We start from the raw sequence: 17,057 nt of genomic DNA, 5'->3' as shown, positions 1-17,057 counted from the left end.
CCAGTGGGTCTCATGCCAGCTCAGATCCCAGGAGGAGGGATGGCAATGTTCGCCTCTCACCCTGAGGCCGGCCCTCCACTGGGAGCTGGGATCCCAACCAGATCTCTGCACAAAGAGGACCGGGAGGCTGTGCCCCCTCCTCGCCCCTCCCCCCATGCATGGTGGTCCCTGTCCGCTCCGGGTCTTTTTCCCCTCACAGCCTCCTGCCGCCCTTCCAGACACCCTAGGCAGCACCGTCTCGCCCTCCACCGCCGCCGCAGGTGGGCACCCCCGTGGCCATGGCCGGATCGCGAGGCCAAAGCCGCCCTGGCCTTCTGACAGCTTTGGCCCGCCAGGGGAGCCAGCCTTACAACCGTGCATGCGCAAGTCGCTGTCATTATGACAGCAGCCGTTGCCTAGGGGCGCGTCCCTCTGGCGGGAGCCCTCTCTGGCCAGGCCGGGCATGTCCTTGTCAGGCTCTGGCCTGTCCTCTCCAGGATGCCTGCCAGGGGATCGTCCGCGGTTCCAAGGAGAAGGAGGAGGGCTCAGCGGGCGGCAGAAGTCTCCGTCGTCGCAGCCTGCAGGAAGCAGCAGGGGGATCCCTGGACCTGTCGCCCATCGCCACCTCACAGCCGCCTGCTGGCTGTGTATGTGAGTCTCCCCGAGAGTCCAGGGTCTTCACGCCCGTGAGTCCCAGGGCTCCACTATCCGTATGCCCGTGTGTCCCTCTCTACTCAGGGGTCCACCTTCCTCGGCCGCAGAGCCTGGCCCTGACAGGACCTGCCTGAGTACCTGTGGCTTCTGAGAGAGAGGGAGGGACAGAGAGAGAGATAGAGAGAGAGAGGGAGATTATATGTATGTGTGTTCGCAAGTGGGAGTAACTGGTCTGTGGTGTTCGCCGTTTGCCTCGGGGCTCCTTTAAGTCACCTCGCCATGAGACTATCTGGTCTTACCTAGTCGCCACTCTCTGCTCATTGTTGCTGTACGTGAGACTTGACTGGCTGTGCCTTTCCTCCTACGCTGAAGAGTAGAGGGGACAGGCTGTAGTCCCAGGCAATGAAGGCTTGGTCTAGCGGGGTTAAGAAAGCTCCGTTACATTGTCCAGGAAGCTACAGCAGAATCCATGGACTTCTCAGCCATTGACGCCTTAGCCTGCCTGCTCACTGTTCACGAATAGTATTTAAAAGGAGACACAATTAAAGATCGAGGCTATTTTAAAAAAAAATTAATTAGATTATACACAAATTTTTGCCAGTATCATCAAAAATAAGAAAAAGTTAGCAAATTCTTGGAAAAATATAAACCACCTAGATGACTCAATAAAAAAATTAACAAATCTAAATCATTATAGAACTATTAAACATTTTCAATTAGTTGTGAATGTATTTCTGCAAATAGAATAAACCATTTCATGTTGGCTTTTTGAGTAAATTCTAGCAAGTATTTAATAAATCAACAATTCCACAGCCAGGCATGGTGTCTCTCACATTTAATCCTTGCCCTATGGGAGGCTGAGTTTGTGGATTGCTTAAGATCAGGAGTTCAAGACCAGCCTGAGCAAGAATGAGATCCTGTCTCTAAAAAAATAGAAAAATTAGCCCGTCATGGTACCATACACCTCTAGTCCCAGCTACTCTGGAGGCTGAGGCAAGTGGATCACTTGAGCCCAGGAGTTGTAGGCTACAGTGAGCTATGATAACTCCACTGCATTCTAGCCTGGGAAACAGAGCAAGACCCTGTCTCAAAAAAATAAAAATAAAAATAAAATAAAATAAAATAAAATCCACCCTTACAGAAACTGTTTCAGGAGACAAGAAAGAAGAATCTCTCCCAAATCATTTTATGTTAACAATACATCCTTGATACAAAACTAGACAAAATGATTTTAAAGAACATTAATATTGATAAAAACAAATAAAAATAGAAATATATCATACAAACACCTATGGGATACAAGAAAAAGCAGTACTAAGACAGAAGTTGATACCAGTAATCCTCTACATCAAAAAAAGTATAAAGACATCAAATAAACAACCTAGCAATGCCCTTCAAAAGACAAGAAAGGAAAAATAAGTGAAACCCAAAATTAGTAGACAGAAAGAAATAATAAAGTTTAGAGCATAGATGAAATTGAGATGAAAACACCTTAAAAGGATTATCAAAACAAAAGGTTAGTTTTATGAAAATATAAACAAAGTTGACTAAACTTTAGTTAGACCTGGAAATAAAAGAAGATCCAAATAAATGAAATCAGAGATAAAGAAGGAGACATTATAATTATTACCCAAGAAATTCAAAGGAACATCAGAGACTATTACATAGTCTCTTATGATGCCAATAAATTGGGAAATATAGAAGAAATGGTCAAATTCCTAGACATATACAGCCTACCAAGATTGAACCATGAAGAAATAGAAAACTTGAACAGACCAATAGTGAGTAACAAGATAAAAACACTAATAAAAAGTCTCCAAAGAAAAGCCCAGAACCCGATAGTGTCACTGCAGAATTCTATAAAATATTTAAAGAAAAACTAACACCAATTCTACTCAAACTATTCCAAAAACTTGAAGAAGAGGAAATACTTCCAAACTCCATTCTACAGTCCAGCAATACCCTGATACCAAAACTAGACCAGGACACAGCAAAATAGAATAGTACAGCCCAATATTACTGATGAACATAGATGCAAAAGTCCCCAACAAAATACTTTCAAGCCAAATTCAGCCACATATTTAAAAGATTATTCTCTATGATCAATTAGGAGTCATCCTAAGGATACAAGGATCGTTCAACACGTGCAAATCAATAAGCCTGATACATCACATTAAGGACAAAAAACATATGATCATTTCAATAGATGACAAAAAAGATATTCAATAAAATTCAACATCCCCCTTCATGATAAAAACTCTTAACAAATTGGTTATACAATGGGAACATATTATAACTCAAAAGAGTAAAGATCCTATATGACAAAATCACAGCTAGCATCATACTGAATGGGGAAAAATTGAAAGCCTTTCCTGTAAGTTCTGGAACAAAGACAAGTTGGCCACTTTCACTGCTTTTATACAACAGTGTACTGAAAGTCCTAACCAGAATAATTAGACAAAGAAAAAAATAGAGGGCATCCAAAGTGAAAAGACGTCAAATTGTCCTTGTTTACAAATGATACTATCTTATATTTAGAAAAACCTAAAGATTCTGCCAAAAAACTTTTAGAAGTAATAAATGAATTTCGTAAGTTTTCAGGATACAAAACCAACATACAAAAGTTAGTAGCAATCCTATATACCAATAGTGAATGATCTGAAAACGAAATCAAGAAAGCAATCCCCTTTATAATATCTATAAAAAAGTTAAAATAAAATACCTAGGAATAAACTTAACTAAAGAAGTGAAAGGTCTTTACAATGAAAACTGTAGAATGCTGGTGAAAGAAATTGAAGAGGACACAAAAAAAAAGATGAAAAAATATCCCATGTTCATGGATTGGAAGAATTAACATTGTTAAAAATGTCTATAGTATCCAAAGTGATCTACAGATTCAATGCAATCCCTATCAAAATGCCAATGAGATTTTTCACAAAAATAGAAAAAGCAATTCTAAAATTAACAGGGAATGACAAAAGACCCTGAATAGTTGAAGTAGTCCCAAGCAAAAGGAACAAAGCTGTAGGCATTCCATTACCTGATTTCAAAATATACTACAAAGCTATACTTACCAAAACAGCATGGTACTAACATAAAAAGAGGAACAGATCAACAAAACAGAATGGAGAACCCTAAAATAAATCCATGCATTTACAGCCAACTCACATTTTACAAAGGCACAAAGAATATACATTGGAGACAGGACAGTCTCTTCAACAAATGGTGCTGGGAGAACTCAATATCCATACACAGAATAATGAAACAAGACCCCTATCTCTCACTATATACAAAAATCAAGTCCCAGTGGATTAAGACTTAAATGTAAGACCTGAAACTATGAAACTACTAGAAAACATTTAGGAAATGCTTCAGGACATTAGTCTGGGCAAAGATTTCTCGAATAAGACCTTAAAAGCACAGGTAACCAAAGCAAAATTTGACAAATGGCATTATATCAAGCTAAAATATTTTGCACAGCAAATGATCAACAAAGTGAAAACCTATAGAATGGGAGAAAATATTTGCAAACTACTCATCCAACAAGGGATTAATAACCAGAGTGTATAAGCAACACAAACAAACCAATAGCAAAAAATCCAAATAATCTGATTTAAAAGGGGGCAAAAGATCTGAATAGACATTTCTCAAAAGAAGACATACAAAATGCCAAAAGGTATATGCAAAAGATCTCAACATCCCTAATCATTAGATAAATGAAAATCAAAACCACAATGAGAGATCATCTCACCCCAGTTAAAATGCCTATTATCAAAAAAACAGGGCTGGGAGCGGTGGCTCACGCCTGTAATCCTAGCACTCTGGGAGGCCGAGGCGGGAGGCTCGCTCGAGGTCAGGAGTTCGAGACCCCATCTCTACTTAAAATAGTAAGAAATCATCTGGACAGTTAAAAATATGTATAGAAAAAAATTAGCCAGGCATGGTGGCACATGCCTGTAGTCCCAGCTACATGGGAGGCTGAGGCAGAAGGATTGCTTAAGCCCAGGAGTCTGAGGTTGCTGTGAGGTAGGCTGATGCCACGGCACTCTAGCCCGAGCAACAGTGTGAGACTCTGTCTCAAAAAAAAAAAAAGAAAAGAAAAGAAAAGAAACAACAGAAAACGAATGCTGACAAGGACTGAGAGAAAGGGGAACATTCATACACCGTTCATCAGAAAGTAAACTAGTACAGGCACTATGGAAAACAGTATGGAGGTTCTCAAAAAACTAAAAGTAGAACCACTACCTGATCCAGCAATCCCACACTGGGTATATATCCAAAAGAAAGGAAATCACTATATTGAAGCAATATCTGCCCTCCCGTGTTTATTGCAGCACTAATCCCAATAGCCAAGATGTGGAATCAACTTCAGTGTTCATCAGTGGATGAATGGATAAAAAAGAAGTGGTACATATATGCAATGGAGTAGTATTCATCCATAAAGAAGAATTAAATTCTACATTTGCAGCAACATGGGTGGAACTGGAAGATATTATGTTAAATGGAATAAGCCAGGCACAGAAAGACAAATATGGCATTTTCTCACTCATACGTGGGAGCTAAAAAGAATATTGATGTAATGAAGGTAGAGAGTAGAATGATGGCTGGGAAAAGTAATGGGGATGCGGAAGAAGGGGGGTTAGTTAAAGAGAACAAAACTACAGTGAGATAGAAGGAATATGATCTAGCACAAGAGAGCAACTATGGTTAACAATATGTATATTTTAAAATAGCTAGAAGAGAAGAATTGGAATGCTCCCATCACAAAGAACTGATAAATGTTTGAGGAGATGGATATCTTAATTACCAGATTTGACCATTAAAAATCATATGCTTGTATTGAAACATCACATGTACCCTAAAAATATGTGCAACTCATATGTATCAATAAAAATTAAAAATGAAAAAGAGAACAAAGGATGAGTGGGGAAAAAACCTACTAAACCAAATGTTAGCAAACCAATTCCACAATGCATGAAAAGATAATACTCATGTCTAGGTGGGCTTACTCTAGGAAGGCAAGATGAATTTCATATTAGGAAATTGGCTTAGATACTTCACCACTTTAATGTATTTTTAAAAACCTGTGTTATGATCTCAGTAAATGTGGAAAAAATTTCAGGAATATTTCACTGATGTCTCCTTCTACGCCTTCTATCTAACATTGTATTCTGGCAATCCAAATAAGACAAGAAAAAGAAATAAAGGATTTAAGCTTTGGAAGTGAAAAAATTTAAAAAATATCTTTTTTCACAAATGATACTTTTCCCTAAAAGATAGATTATATAAGACAATTATTAACAATTAATAAGAGAGCCTGGCAAAGTTACATTGATATGTGATCAATTCACAAAAGTCCATTGCATTTCTGTACACCAGGAGCAAACTGAAATTCAATTTTTAAAACATACTATCTACAAGTGCAACAAATAATAATGTTTCTAAGAATAAATGCAGCAAACATGTACAAGACCTTAGTGTAAGAAATCCTAAAACTATGTTAAAAAAACATTTTTAAAAAAACCTAATTAATGGAAACACATGTCAGATGTATAGTTGGGAAGACTCAATATTGGAATCACATCAACTCTCCCACAAATTAATTCATAGAATTAGTTAAATCCTAATTAAAATGCAAATTAAGGTTTCATGGAATTTGACCATATAATTGCAAAGTGTATATGGAAGTTCAGGTTGCCAGTAGTTAAGACACTTTTGAACAAGGAAAGCAAGGTGATGGTACCTGTGTGACCCAATATCAAAACATATTAACACAACCGTGTGTAGTATCGGAGCAGGAATAGACAAACCGAGCAATGGGCCAAAAAGAGAGTGAACAAACTGACCTATGAGTATAGTATGGAAACCTGATTAACTGCTGTTTCTATGGGAAAATCTGGACTGTTCACTAATTTAAGTACATGAAAATGAATCCACACTTCACACCATACACATACAAAAAAATCATTTCAGATAGACCAAAATTTTTAATGTCAAAGGCAAACTCTAAGACTTTGAAGAAGGGGAAACAAAAACACATATAGGCAATGCAACCTGCAAAAAACAACTTGGTTTCAGAGACGCAGCTCTGGTCAGTTTAGCAGGTGTGGCCCTGGAGTTTTGCTGCCTCAGTTCCAATCCCTGCTTCATCACTTCCTAGATGAGAGGTCTTGGGAATATTACTGAATTTCCCCAAGCAAGTGTCTTCATCTGTAATAACGGGGTAATATTAACACCCCCTGCAGAGGTTTTTGTAAAGGTTCAGTGAGATCCTTTCTGTAAAGTGCGTAGCACAGGATCAGCACGTGGTAGAAGCTCAGGAATGCCGCCAGGACAATGACCTGGCCATTTGAACAACCGTGGGAGAATCCAGGGAGCCAGAGCCACATTTCCTGGAGAAAAGCAGGAAATTCAAGATTTGATGCCCTGGGGAGGGAGGCCGAGGATTTTGTGGTGTTCCAGTGGGAAGAACTAGATCTCAGGGAGATGGATGCCAGAATACAGAAGAAATGTTTAACCATTTAAAATGGACCAATGGCTGTTTACTCCAGCAGATTTTGCTATAAGATGGGGCAACTACACAGCCCATTTCTCTTTAACCTGTTTTCTTTTTAATTTCATATGTTGCAGACATCTCATCATGTCAATATATGCAGATCTGCCACATTCTGGATTTGCCTAAGATCCTGTAGTGAAGATATAATATGTAATTGATCCACTCTTGATGAACATTTAGATAGATTCTCTTTTATGTTTTTTTACTTTAAAACCACAGGAAAAAAATGAATCAATAGAAATGTAAAAACAAGCACACATATGTATCTACGTGTGCATGTGTGGAGATAGATAAAGCATTTCAAATTGGAGTGGGGATGAAGAGACCCCATTCTCTACCAATTTCTCTGTAAGTGAAATCATAGAATCACTGAATGACAGGGTAGATGGGGCCTTAGAAATATCCAGTGGGATGACTTTAAGTTTATAGTGTTGTTTGTTGCAACATCATGCAAAGTAGCCAAAATATGGGATCAGCCAAAATGCCCATCAAAGGATAAACAGATAAATAAAATGTGCAGAGCACTAAACACAAATGGAAACATGTAATTGCTGAATGTTATAAACTCCTACTCTAGGCTTGGCTGGAGGTAGGTGCTCTACACATGTCACTTATCCTTACAACTCTCTTCTGAAGAAAGTACCGCTAGAATGACCATGTGACAATAAGGAAACTGAGGTCATATTGTTAGCAAGTGGCGCACTTGGCAGTCCAACAAGTAAAACCGAGAAGCCTGAATTATTCTGGTGAAGCACGTGTGGGACTGCACAGGCCTACCCGACATGCTCTGCTCTGTACACACACCTCTGGCTTTTCCACTACCCCCGGAAGATTCCCAGACCCAATTGCAAAATCAGTTCTTCAAACTGAAGAGGAGGCCCAGAGTCCTTCAGGGATCCAGCCAGCAGTAGGTAGTGGCCAAGGCAAGACAGGGACACCGTGGACCTGAGGCTCCTCAGCAAACTGCTTCCTAGGCAGAGAGCAGCCAGGTGGGCCCTTGGGTGGATGGAGAAGGGGAGCTTTACCCGGGAGAAGCCAGAGCAGATGCTGATGAAATCCCCGAGGTTCTGTGATTCTCTGACAAGGGAGGCGAGGTCTTCACTTCCCTGCCTTTTCTTAATCCTCTTCAAATTGTAGCAGACTGCAGACACTAAGACACATAATATATCACCACCATATTCTTCTTCCTAAAATGTTCTCATCATCTAATCACATCACGACTCAAAAATGCAGAGGTGTCACTCTCAGCCTGCAGAAAGGCTGCTCCAGTTGCCCCGGGAGCCTCTGCTTCCTCGGAGACAACCTGGGCGTCATGGAAGAGGAGTGAAGGTTAGGGCACAGGTGACCAGGGAGATCTGGGTTCCCCTGCCCTCTGTTAAATTTGTATTTATTAATTTTTAAATTCCCATACAGTAAAATTCACTTGTTGGGTGCATAGTTCTAGATTTGACCAATGCAGGGGATTGGGTAACCACTATCACAATCAAACACAGAGCAGCTCCATCACCCCCAGTGACCTGCGTGCCACCCTCGGCCCTTCCCTGCTCAGTGGTCCTAGGTCTTTTGGCCTTTTCCAGAATGTCAGGTAACTGAATCCACACGGAATGAAGTCTTTGAGTCCAGCTGCTTTCAGCGGGCATAAGACATCTGAAATTCATACATTCTGTTGCGTTAATCAACAGTGTGGTCCTTTTTACTGCCGAGAGGTATTCCATCGATGGATGAGCCACAGTTTGTTTATCCGTCCACCCACCAAGGACTTCAGTTTAATCAGTTTGCAGTTTGAGGCAATTATGAATAAAGCCACTATAAATATTTACACACTTTACAAATGTAAGCACAGTTTTCATTGTTTATTTTTTTTTAACTTGGGTATATTCCTAGCTGGGATTACTGATTTGGTAAAGGAATGTTTACCTTTCTAAGAAACCGTCAAACTTTTTGAAAGTGGCTACACCCCTCTGCATTGCTGCCTGCGATGTACAAGTTTCAGCTCTACACACTCACCAGGACGTGGTATTTCCGATTTTTAACTTTACCTACTTGTAGCTACATCACCTTGTAACAGAATTGGCATTTCCCAATTCCTTGTAATGCTCAGTAGCTTTTCACGTCCCTTTTGCCATCAGTATATCTTCTTTGACGAAGTGTCATTCAAGTCTTTTGCTCATTTATTTTTAGAGAGGTTTTAGAGTCACAGCAAAATTGAGTGGAAGGTATAGAATTTCTCATATACCCTTTCCTCATATATCTAAAAATTTCAAAATTTTACATGTTATGCTTATCTCTATGATACAGTTTGCATTTATTTTTATATCTTTGCATACAGTTTTCTGATTATTCTAGCATCATTTTTGAAAGGATTATCCATTCTCCATTGATTTGTTTTTGTACCATTCCCCAACCCCACATGGGAGCCTGCAGCCCACACCTCCTTTGGTCTGTAGCTCTCTTCATCATCCCATAGGAACTGATAAATCTTTTTGGTATATTCTCTCCCATTTCTCAATGAACATTCAACTACCCCCACTTATGGAGTATTCTTCCCATTCTCTATCCTTCCCCATCCTCAGTGAAGGAGCCAGGGAAGGGCCTCATTGTTCCTTCCTCCCACTCATTAAGGTAGCTGATAGTCTGGATAGTTCACACCCAAATATTTGAGGATTTCTTATTTAAATTTAAAATAGAAGTTGCCATAGGAGACTCTATATGGTATTCTTAATACAGGTTTTCTGTTGCCTTGATGAAAGCTTTTTTTTTTTTTCCTTCCAACTATAATTCAAACACAAAGAAAGAAATTTGGGGGCTGTTTAAAATAACTGAAAAGGGTGAAATGTTATTATTACCAGAGCTGCAGAATTTTTTTAAATATGAAGTAGTTTGCCCATGGATTTGTGATTTCTTTAAAATTCTAACTTTGACACAGATATATCTTCAGTGACTTAAGACTTCATTTTCCTGGTCTAAAGGAGAGATGGTGTAAAGGTTTGGGAGTTAAAATGCCAGACGCTGCCTGTAAAAGACTGTTTCCATGGCTCCCCTACTCTGACCCCAGTAGAATCCTGTTCAAAGATAAGAATGTTGAGGTAAAAGTTCTTAAGACTCTAAACCACTGGGAGGAAGAAGATGGGAGGGGGAAAAGGAAGAAATATTTGAGGTTTTTTTTACTTTTTTTAATTTCAGCATATTATTGGGGTACAAAAGTTCAGGTTATGTATATTGCCCATGCCACCCCCACCCCGCTGAGTCAGAGCTTCAAGCATGTCCATTCACCAGACAGTGCACATCACACTCATTATATAGGTATACACCCATCCCCTCCCCGCCCCCACATCTGCCCAACACCCGATTAGTGTTATTCCCAAATGTGTACTTGAGTTTTTACTTCTAGAATTTTGAAGAGATGAATCTAGGTAAAAATAATTTAGGATAACAAGGTGGTTTGTGAATAAAAACTAAGTGCTTTGAAATAGAAAACATTGCATCACAAAGATGTTTACATGTGGCTGGCTTATTTGTTTCATTTAAATGCCAGTGGCTTCATTGCTATAGAGGAAAAGCCTTAGAGCTCTTCTATTGAAACTTTGGTTAGACTCTTAATTCACTGAAAAGTTAGAATAATTAGTCCTCATGACATGAGGGATGTGCCTTTGCAATTGGGAAGTGCTGTACTCACTTTTCAGAATATTCAAAAACTGCAAAAGAATGAACAAATATATTATGTGAATTAATTGATTGTACCTTTATACACAAAGCATGTAAGTACTTATGAAACTATTTGCTCTGCTTGGTGGTTTAAAATAAGCCTGTGAATGATTTTACAAAACAGTTAGTAGATGGGTAGCATAGGATGAGAGTCCAAAATAGTCTCTTTACATCATTCTTTAGGATGTACAACACATTTCCATGTACATCTTATTTGGGCCTTCCAAATACAAATAAAGCCTGTGTATATTCTCTCTATATTTCTGATGAAGAAACAAGGACTTAAAGATCTGAAATGACTGTGTAAGACAGCTACTGAACCACACAAAAGTTCTAAGTCCTCAGACTGGCATGGAGGTGGCAGATAGGCCAAATTTGGTTCTTAAAAAACTTTAAAAGCTGAGGAATGCATCGTATTAATATTTTACCCAGCTATTTTTAAAAAAAATTTTTAGAGATAGATTTTGCTATCTTTCTCCACCTGGCCATGAACTCCTAGCCTCAAGCAATCCTCCCTCTACAGCCTTGAAAAGTGATGGGATTACAGGTATGAACCACCATGCCTGGCTTGCATTGTTAGAAAGAACTTAAGTGTATAGCAATGGACTTGTAAAATAAACTGGAACATCCACACAAAGGAGTTCTATGAGCTATAAAAATAATTATATCTCTCTTTACTGCTATGGAGTCATCACTAGGATGTCATATGAAAAAACAAGGGGGAGAACATACATTAACTTTCATGAAAGAAAGCAGGGGAAATATGTGTTTGTTTATTTAAAAAAAAAAACACTGAAAGGAATTTTTGTGTGTGTGTGTTTGTGACTGTTTTTCTCTCAACTTTAGTAGGTAGCTAAAGTGAATATTTGCCCAAGATATTGTTTTGGTATGGGTTTTCCAATCAATGTCAAATATTTACTTTTTGTTTTTGAGTTAGTTAAACCTTTGTTTTTTAGTTTATTGTGCATTATATAGTATATATATTGCTCTTGCATTTCATTCACTCCTCACAATGTTTTGATTTAGGTAGTGGAGAAATTATACCTGTTTTATATACAAGAAGATAGGCTTTGAGAAGTATAAATTGAGTTTCCAAGATTTTAAATAAGACTTGGTAGATCAAGAATGTAATTTCCAGACACATTGAATATAGGAACAAAATTTATAGAATCACTTATATGGGCCTCTTTGGATATTACATTTTTTCTCACCTTTTTTTAGTGTACTAAAGTAATTAAGCTTTAGGGTTAAAACAGTAACATTAGATAATAAATGAAACAGAGGTGCCAGTAATGCAGCAATGTTCTTAAAAGTCTAAGAAATGGAGTTAAGTGCTCTTAAGGAATATGTGAAGGAAGAAAGGCATACTACAGTATATGAATTGTCACAGCTCAGTCACAGTCACTAAAATAAATTGAGGATTAAAAAAGTTAAGGCAAGACTTAGAGTTGATGCAGAGACAGATAAAAATTGAGAGACTTAAAATATTTGTGTTATAGGCCATAAAACTAATACAATGTGCAGTATAGGGATGACAGAGCAGGTCAGTAAATGCCATGAGCCTTTACATAAATGGGTGCCCAGCAGTTGGCCCAGAAACTGCTTCTATTTCATTGGGATATACTGCAATCAATGTTGAACTCAATCTCTTTCTCTGAAATGTACTGGTTCTTTGATTAATTTCTTGGTCACTGCCCTCTCCCTTTAATATTTTGCAAGGAAACTTATTTCTGGATAGTTTACAATTGTATAATTTTAACACTGTTAGCCTTTAATAATGCATTTCATTTATTCTAAGTTACATATATTTTTACATTTTAACATCTGTGCAATTGAGATGGATCTTATAACTAGTAGAATCTTAGAGGAAAAGCAGTATTCAACGTTAGTGAGGTGTCTTATGGACTTTTTCCTCTGAGGGATGTTTACCTTAATTAATTAGTTTATTGTTTCCTCTCATGACAACTTTTATTATCCCATATGATGGTAAAGTTTGTCTTATGGAAATTCAATAATCTGTTTTGTAGTCTCACTTAAATAGGAGATTATCCCACTTTGGTGACCTGCAGGCATAGGTGGGATCAAAATTTTTTAGAAGCTGTTCTATGACCGGCTCCAGAGGATAATTTTGATGAATCCCCAAATGAACCATGCTGTGGGAAGAAAAACATGAGAGTTTAGCTTTGGATATTGAGGGCAAAATGAAAAACCTCACTTTCTGTTATGACAGTGTTCCTGTAGATTAGAAAATTAAACTTTTTATGCAGCCCTCTTAAATCTGCCATGAAGAATATCCCAGATACATCACAGATAAATAAATGAGTTCATTTATTGAATGGAGTTAAAATTAGCCTTTGATTATCTAAAGAATGCTTGCCAAAAACCACCCTGTTTATTTTAGTATATTTGATATATTGAGCTGATGTCTGACAGTAATTGGCCACAGCATCACTTGCTACTTGAGACTGATCCTGAAATGTGCTAGTCATATCAGCATAGAGGAGGGTGATAGTGTTCCTATTTGATAAGTACAAGGAGGAGGTCATGTAGATGATTCCTCTACTAGTTGCATCAGATTATTCAGGTACAAGTTAAAAGAAAAAAAGTTGCATAGCTTAGTTTTAGTCTACATGTATGGAAAGATTCAACCATGGTGCATTTCCCAGTAGAATTTTTATATTGTTGCCACCATATTTATTCATATTTATTACTACACACTTCTTTCAAGACTGCTAAAAGTGATTAAAATTAACGTGTACCTATTTTTTAGACAGAATCTCACTCTATCTTCCAGGCTGGAGTGCAGTGTTGTAATCATAGCTCACTGCAGCCTTGAACTTATGGGCTCAGATGATCCTCTTGTATCAGCCTCCAAAAGTGCTGGATTACAGGCATGAGCCTATATGCCTGTAATCACAATGTGTAGCTGTTTTTAAAAGTATCTTTTTCATTCTTCTAAATTATCATGTCTTTTTCCTCTACAGATTGAACTTTGGAATAAAATCCAGCTGGCCATCCAAGGGCAGAAGCAATATTTCTGAGCAAATCTAAAATGGATGATAAGACAATATTTTTTTCCTCCAAGAAAAGACTAAAAACTGTTTCTGTTTTATGGAATGCCTTATAGAAAGTATTTAGAAGAACTCATAATTACTTTAAAATTTTCAACTTTTCATTTGTTCACCTGTCATTTTGACATTTGATACACTTGCCTCTAGTTGTCACTGTTTCACTGAGAACATCTAGACTTTCTGTTTATACAATTTGCCACCTCTTTATGAACACAATAGGCCCCATGATTTAGAAGTGGTCATAGATTTATCCCCATCTCTCCATATTTCTTTACCCTTCTTGCCCTGCTCCAAAGAACACACTTTAAAGATGAATGATCGGATTTAGCCTGCAGTTAGGTTTTTATTTGAGCAAATGAAAAAAAACTCAGTTGTTTACATGTGGGGATTGAACTATGATTTTGGCCCCTTTTAACACGGTGATCTAACCAGATGATCCTGTCACATCCACATCTGTCCTGCTCAGAAATTTAAGCTATTCGAAACCTTTTCATCCTAATGTAATATAAACATGCGCTGAGGTATTTCCCAGAGGTTGGCCTCAGCAAGTGAAACTACTGCCAATTTTCCAATCCTGCTTGTTTTAGGATGAGAATCAGAACCCTAGGATTGTTCTGCACTCCTGCTTATTTACCCTAATGTTATGTTAAATCTTAGTTTATTTGCTAAAAAGCCATCTACAACCAGGTTTTTCAGTTGATCTCAACAGCAAGAATACAAGAAGTGAGGGTTGTATTACATAAGAATATTAGAAGTCGGCCTCTCCCACGGGTCATAGGAGCTGCAGCGGCTCTAACTCAGACCGAACTGGCTCCAGCCTCCTCCGCTTTGGCCCCAGGCCCGGCCCCCTGGTCCCGGCTCCCACAGCGCCGCCCACTGGTGCCGCCACGCTGCAGAGAACAAGACCAGCCCTGCAGGGACAGCAGGGGGACCCGGGGCTGGAGAAGTAGCTGGGGGCACGGGGTCCTTGGCTGCGTGGGCGGGACCAGCCCAGCGGGGCGGCTCAGGTGTGGGCGGGCGGCGCGCGGTTTACCTACTGCGGAGCGCGGCGGCAGAGACGCGAAGCCTGCGGTGTCCAGCCCGCCTCTGCTGGACTTCTTAATGCAGCAGGAGGATTACTCGCCCAGGGTCCCTGATGCAGTGACTGGTTACTACCTGAACCCTGCTGGCTTTGAGGCCTCAGACCCACAGATAATTCGGCTCATCTCCCTAGCTGCCCAGAAATTCATCCCAGATATTGCCAACAATGCCCTACAGCACTGCAAAATGAAGGGCACAGCCTCTGGCAGCTCCTGGAGCAAGAGCAAGGACCGCAAGTCCACCCTAACTGCAGAGGACCTGGCCCTGCCCTCAGGGAGTATGGCATCAATGCGAAGAAGCCCCACTACTTCGCCTGAGCCACCTGACCTAAATGTACTTGTCTATCCCATGTCCCCACACCAGCCTGTTTTCATAATAAACTGGATTGTGACAAAAAAAAAAAAAAAAGGAATGCAGCACAATAAAAAATAGGGGTTCTTTGCCCACTTTTTGATAGGGTTGTTCGATTTTTTCTTACTGATTTTCCTGAGTTCTAAATAGATTCTTGTTATCAGTCCTTTATCTGATGTGTAGTATGCGAAAATTTTTTCCCTTTCTGTAGGTTGTCTATTTACTCTTGTGACTGTTTCTTTGGCTGTGCAGAAGCTTTTTAATTTGATCAGGTCCCATTTATTTATTTTTGTTGCTGCTGTGATTGCCTTAGGGGTCTTCCTCATAAATTCTTTGCCTAGGCCAATGTCTGTAAGAGTCTTACCTACGTTTTCTTCTAGAATTCTAATAGTTTCTGACCTAAGGTTTAAGTCTGTTAACCACCGTGATTTGATTTTTGTGAGGGGTGAGAGCTGTGTGTCCTGTTTCAGTCTTCTACATGTGGATATCCAGTTTTCCCAGCACCATTTATTAAATAAGGAATCTTTTCCCCAGAGTATGTTTTTGTCTGCTTTGTCAAAGATTAGATGGCTATATGAGGATGGTTTTATATTTGTATTTTCTGTTCTGTTCCACTGGTCTGTGTCTCGGCACTTGTGCCAGTACCAGGCTGTTTTTAGAACCACAGCCTTGTAGTAAAGTTTGAAGTCTGGCAAATTAATACCTCCCATTTTGTTTTTGTTGTTTAATATTGCTTTTGCTAAACGGGGTCTTCTCTGGTTCCATACAAAGCGTAAAATTATTTTTTCTATGTCTGTGAAAAAAGATGTTGGTAATTTAATAGGGATTGCATTGAATCTGTAGATAACTTTGGGCAGTATAGACATTTTAACAATGTTGATTCTACCGATCCATGAGCATGGTATGGTTTTCCACCTATTTACATGTTCTGCGATTTCCTTCCTCAGAGTTTCATAGTTCTCCCTATAGAGGTCCTTTACTTCCTTAGTTAGATATATTCCTAGATATTTTATTTTCTTTGTTGCTATTTTGAAGGGTATTGAGTCCTTAATTTGGTTCTCCGTTTGACTGTTATTGGTGTATATGAATGCCTCTGATTTGTGTGTATTGATTTTGTATCCTGAGACTTTGCTGAATTCATTAATCAATTCCAGGAGTCTCTTGGTTGAAATCTTGGGGTTCTCTAGATATAACATCATATCATCAGCAAAGAGTGAGAGTTTGATCTCTTCTGTCCCTATTTGGACTCCCTTGATTCTGCTCTCTTGCCTGATAGCTCTTGCAAGGACTTCCAATACTATGTTGAAAAGTAATGGGGACAGTGGGCAGCCTTGTCTGGTTCCAGTTCGAAGTGGGAATGCTTTCAGTTTTTCCCCATTCAGTATGATGTTGGCTGTGGGTTTGTCATATATGGCTTGTATCATTTTTAGATAGGCCCCGTCTATGCCTATTTTTTTGAGTGTTCTTATCATAAAAGGGTGTTGAATTTTGTCGAATGCTTTTTCTGCATCTATTGAGAGTATCATATGATCTTTATTTTTGCTTCTATTTATGTGATGAATTACATTTATAGATTTGCGTATGTTAAACCATCCCTGCATCTCTGGGATGAAGCCCACTTGGTCGTGATGGATTATTTTTTTGATAAGCACTTGGATTCG

General features: G+C 39.1%; 1 pseudogene; it reads left to right on the top strand.

Moving 5' to 3' along the window:
- Positions 1-477: 477 nt before the first annotated feature.
- LOC138378397 (transcription initiation factor TFIID subunit 10 pseudogene) lies at positions 478-15,362 on the top strand (annotated as a pseudogene).
- The last annotated feature ends 1,695 nt before the right edge of the window (positions 15,363-17,057 follow it).

This window comes from Eulemur rufifrons, chromosome 30 (assembly GCF_041146395.1).
Source record: "Eulemur rufifrons isolate Redbay chromosome 30, OSU_ERuf_1, whole genome shotgun sequence".
NCBI classification, from domain to species: domain Eukaryota; kingdom Metazoa; phylum Chordata; class Mammalia; order Primates; family Lemuridae; genus Eulemur; species Eulemur rufifrons.
This window is presented reverse-complemented; position numbering and strand designations above follow the sequence as displayed.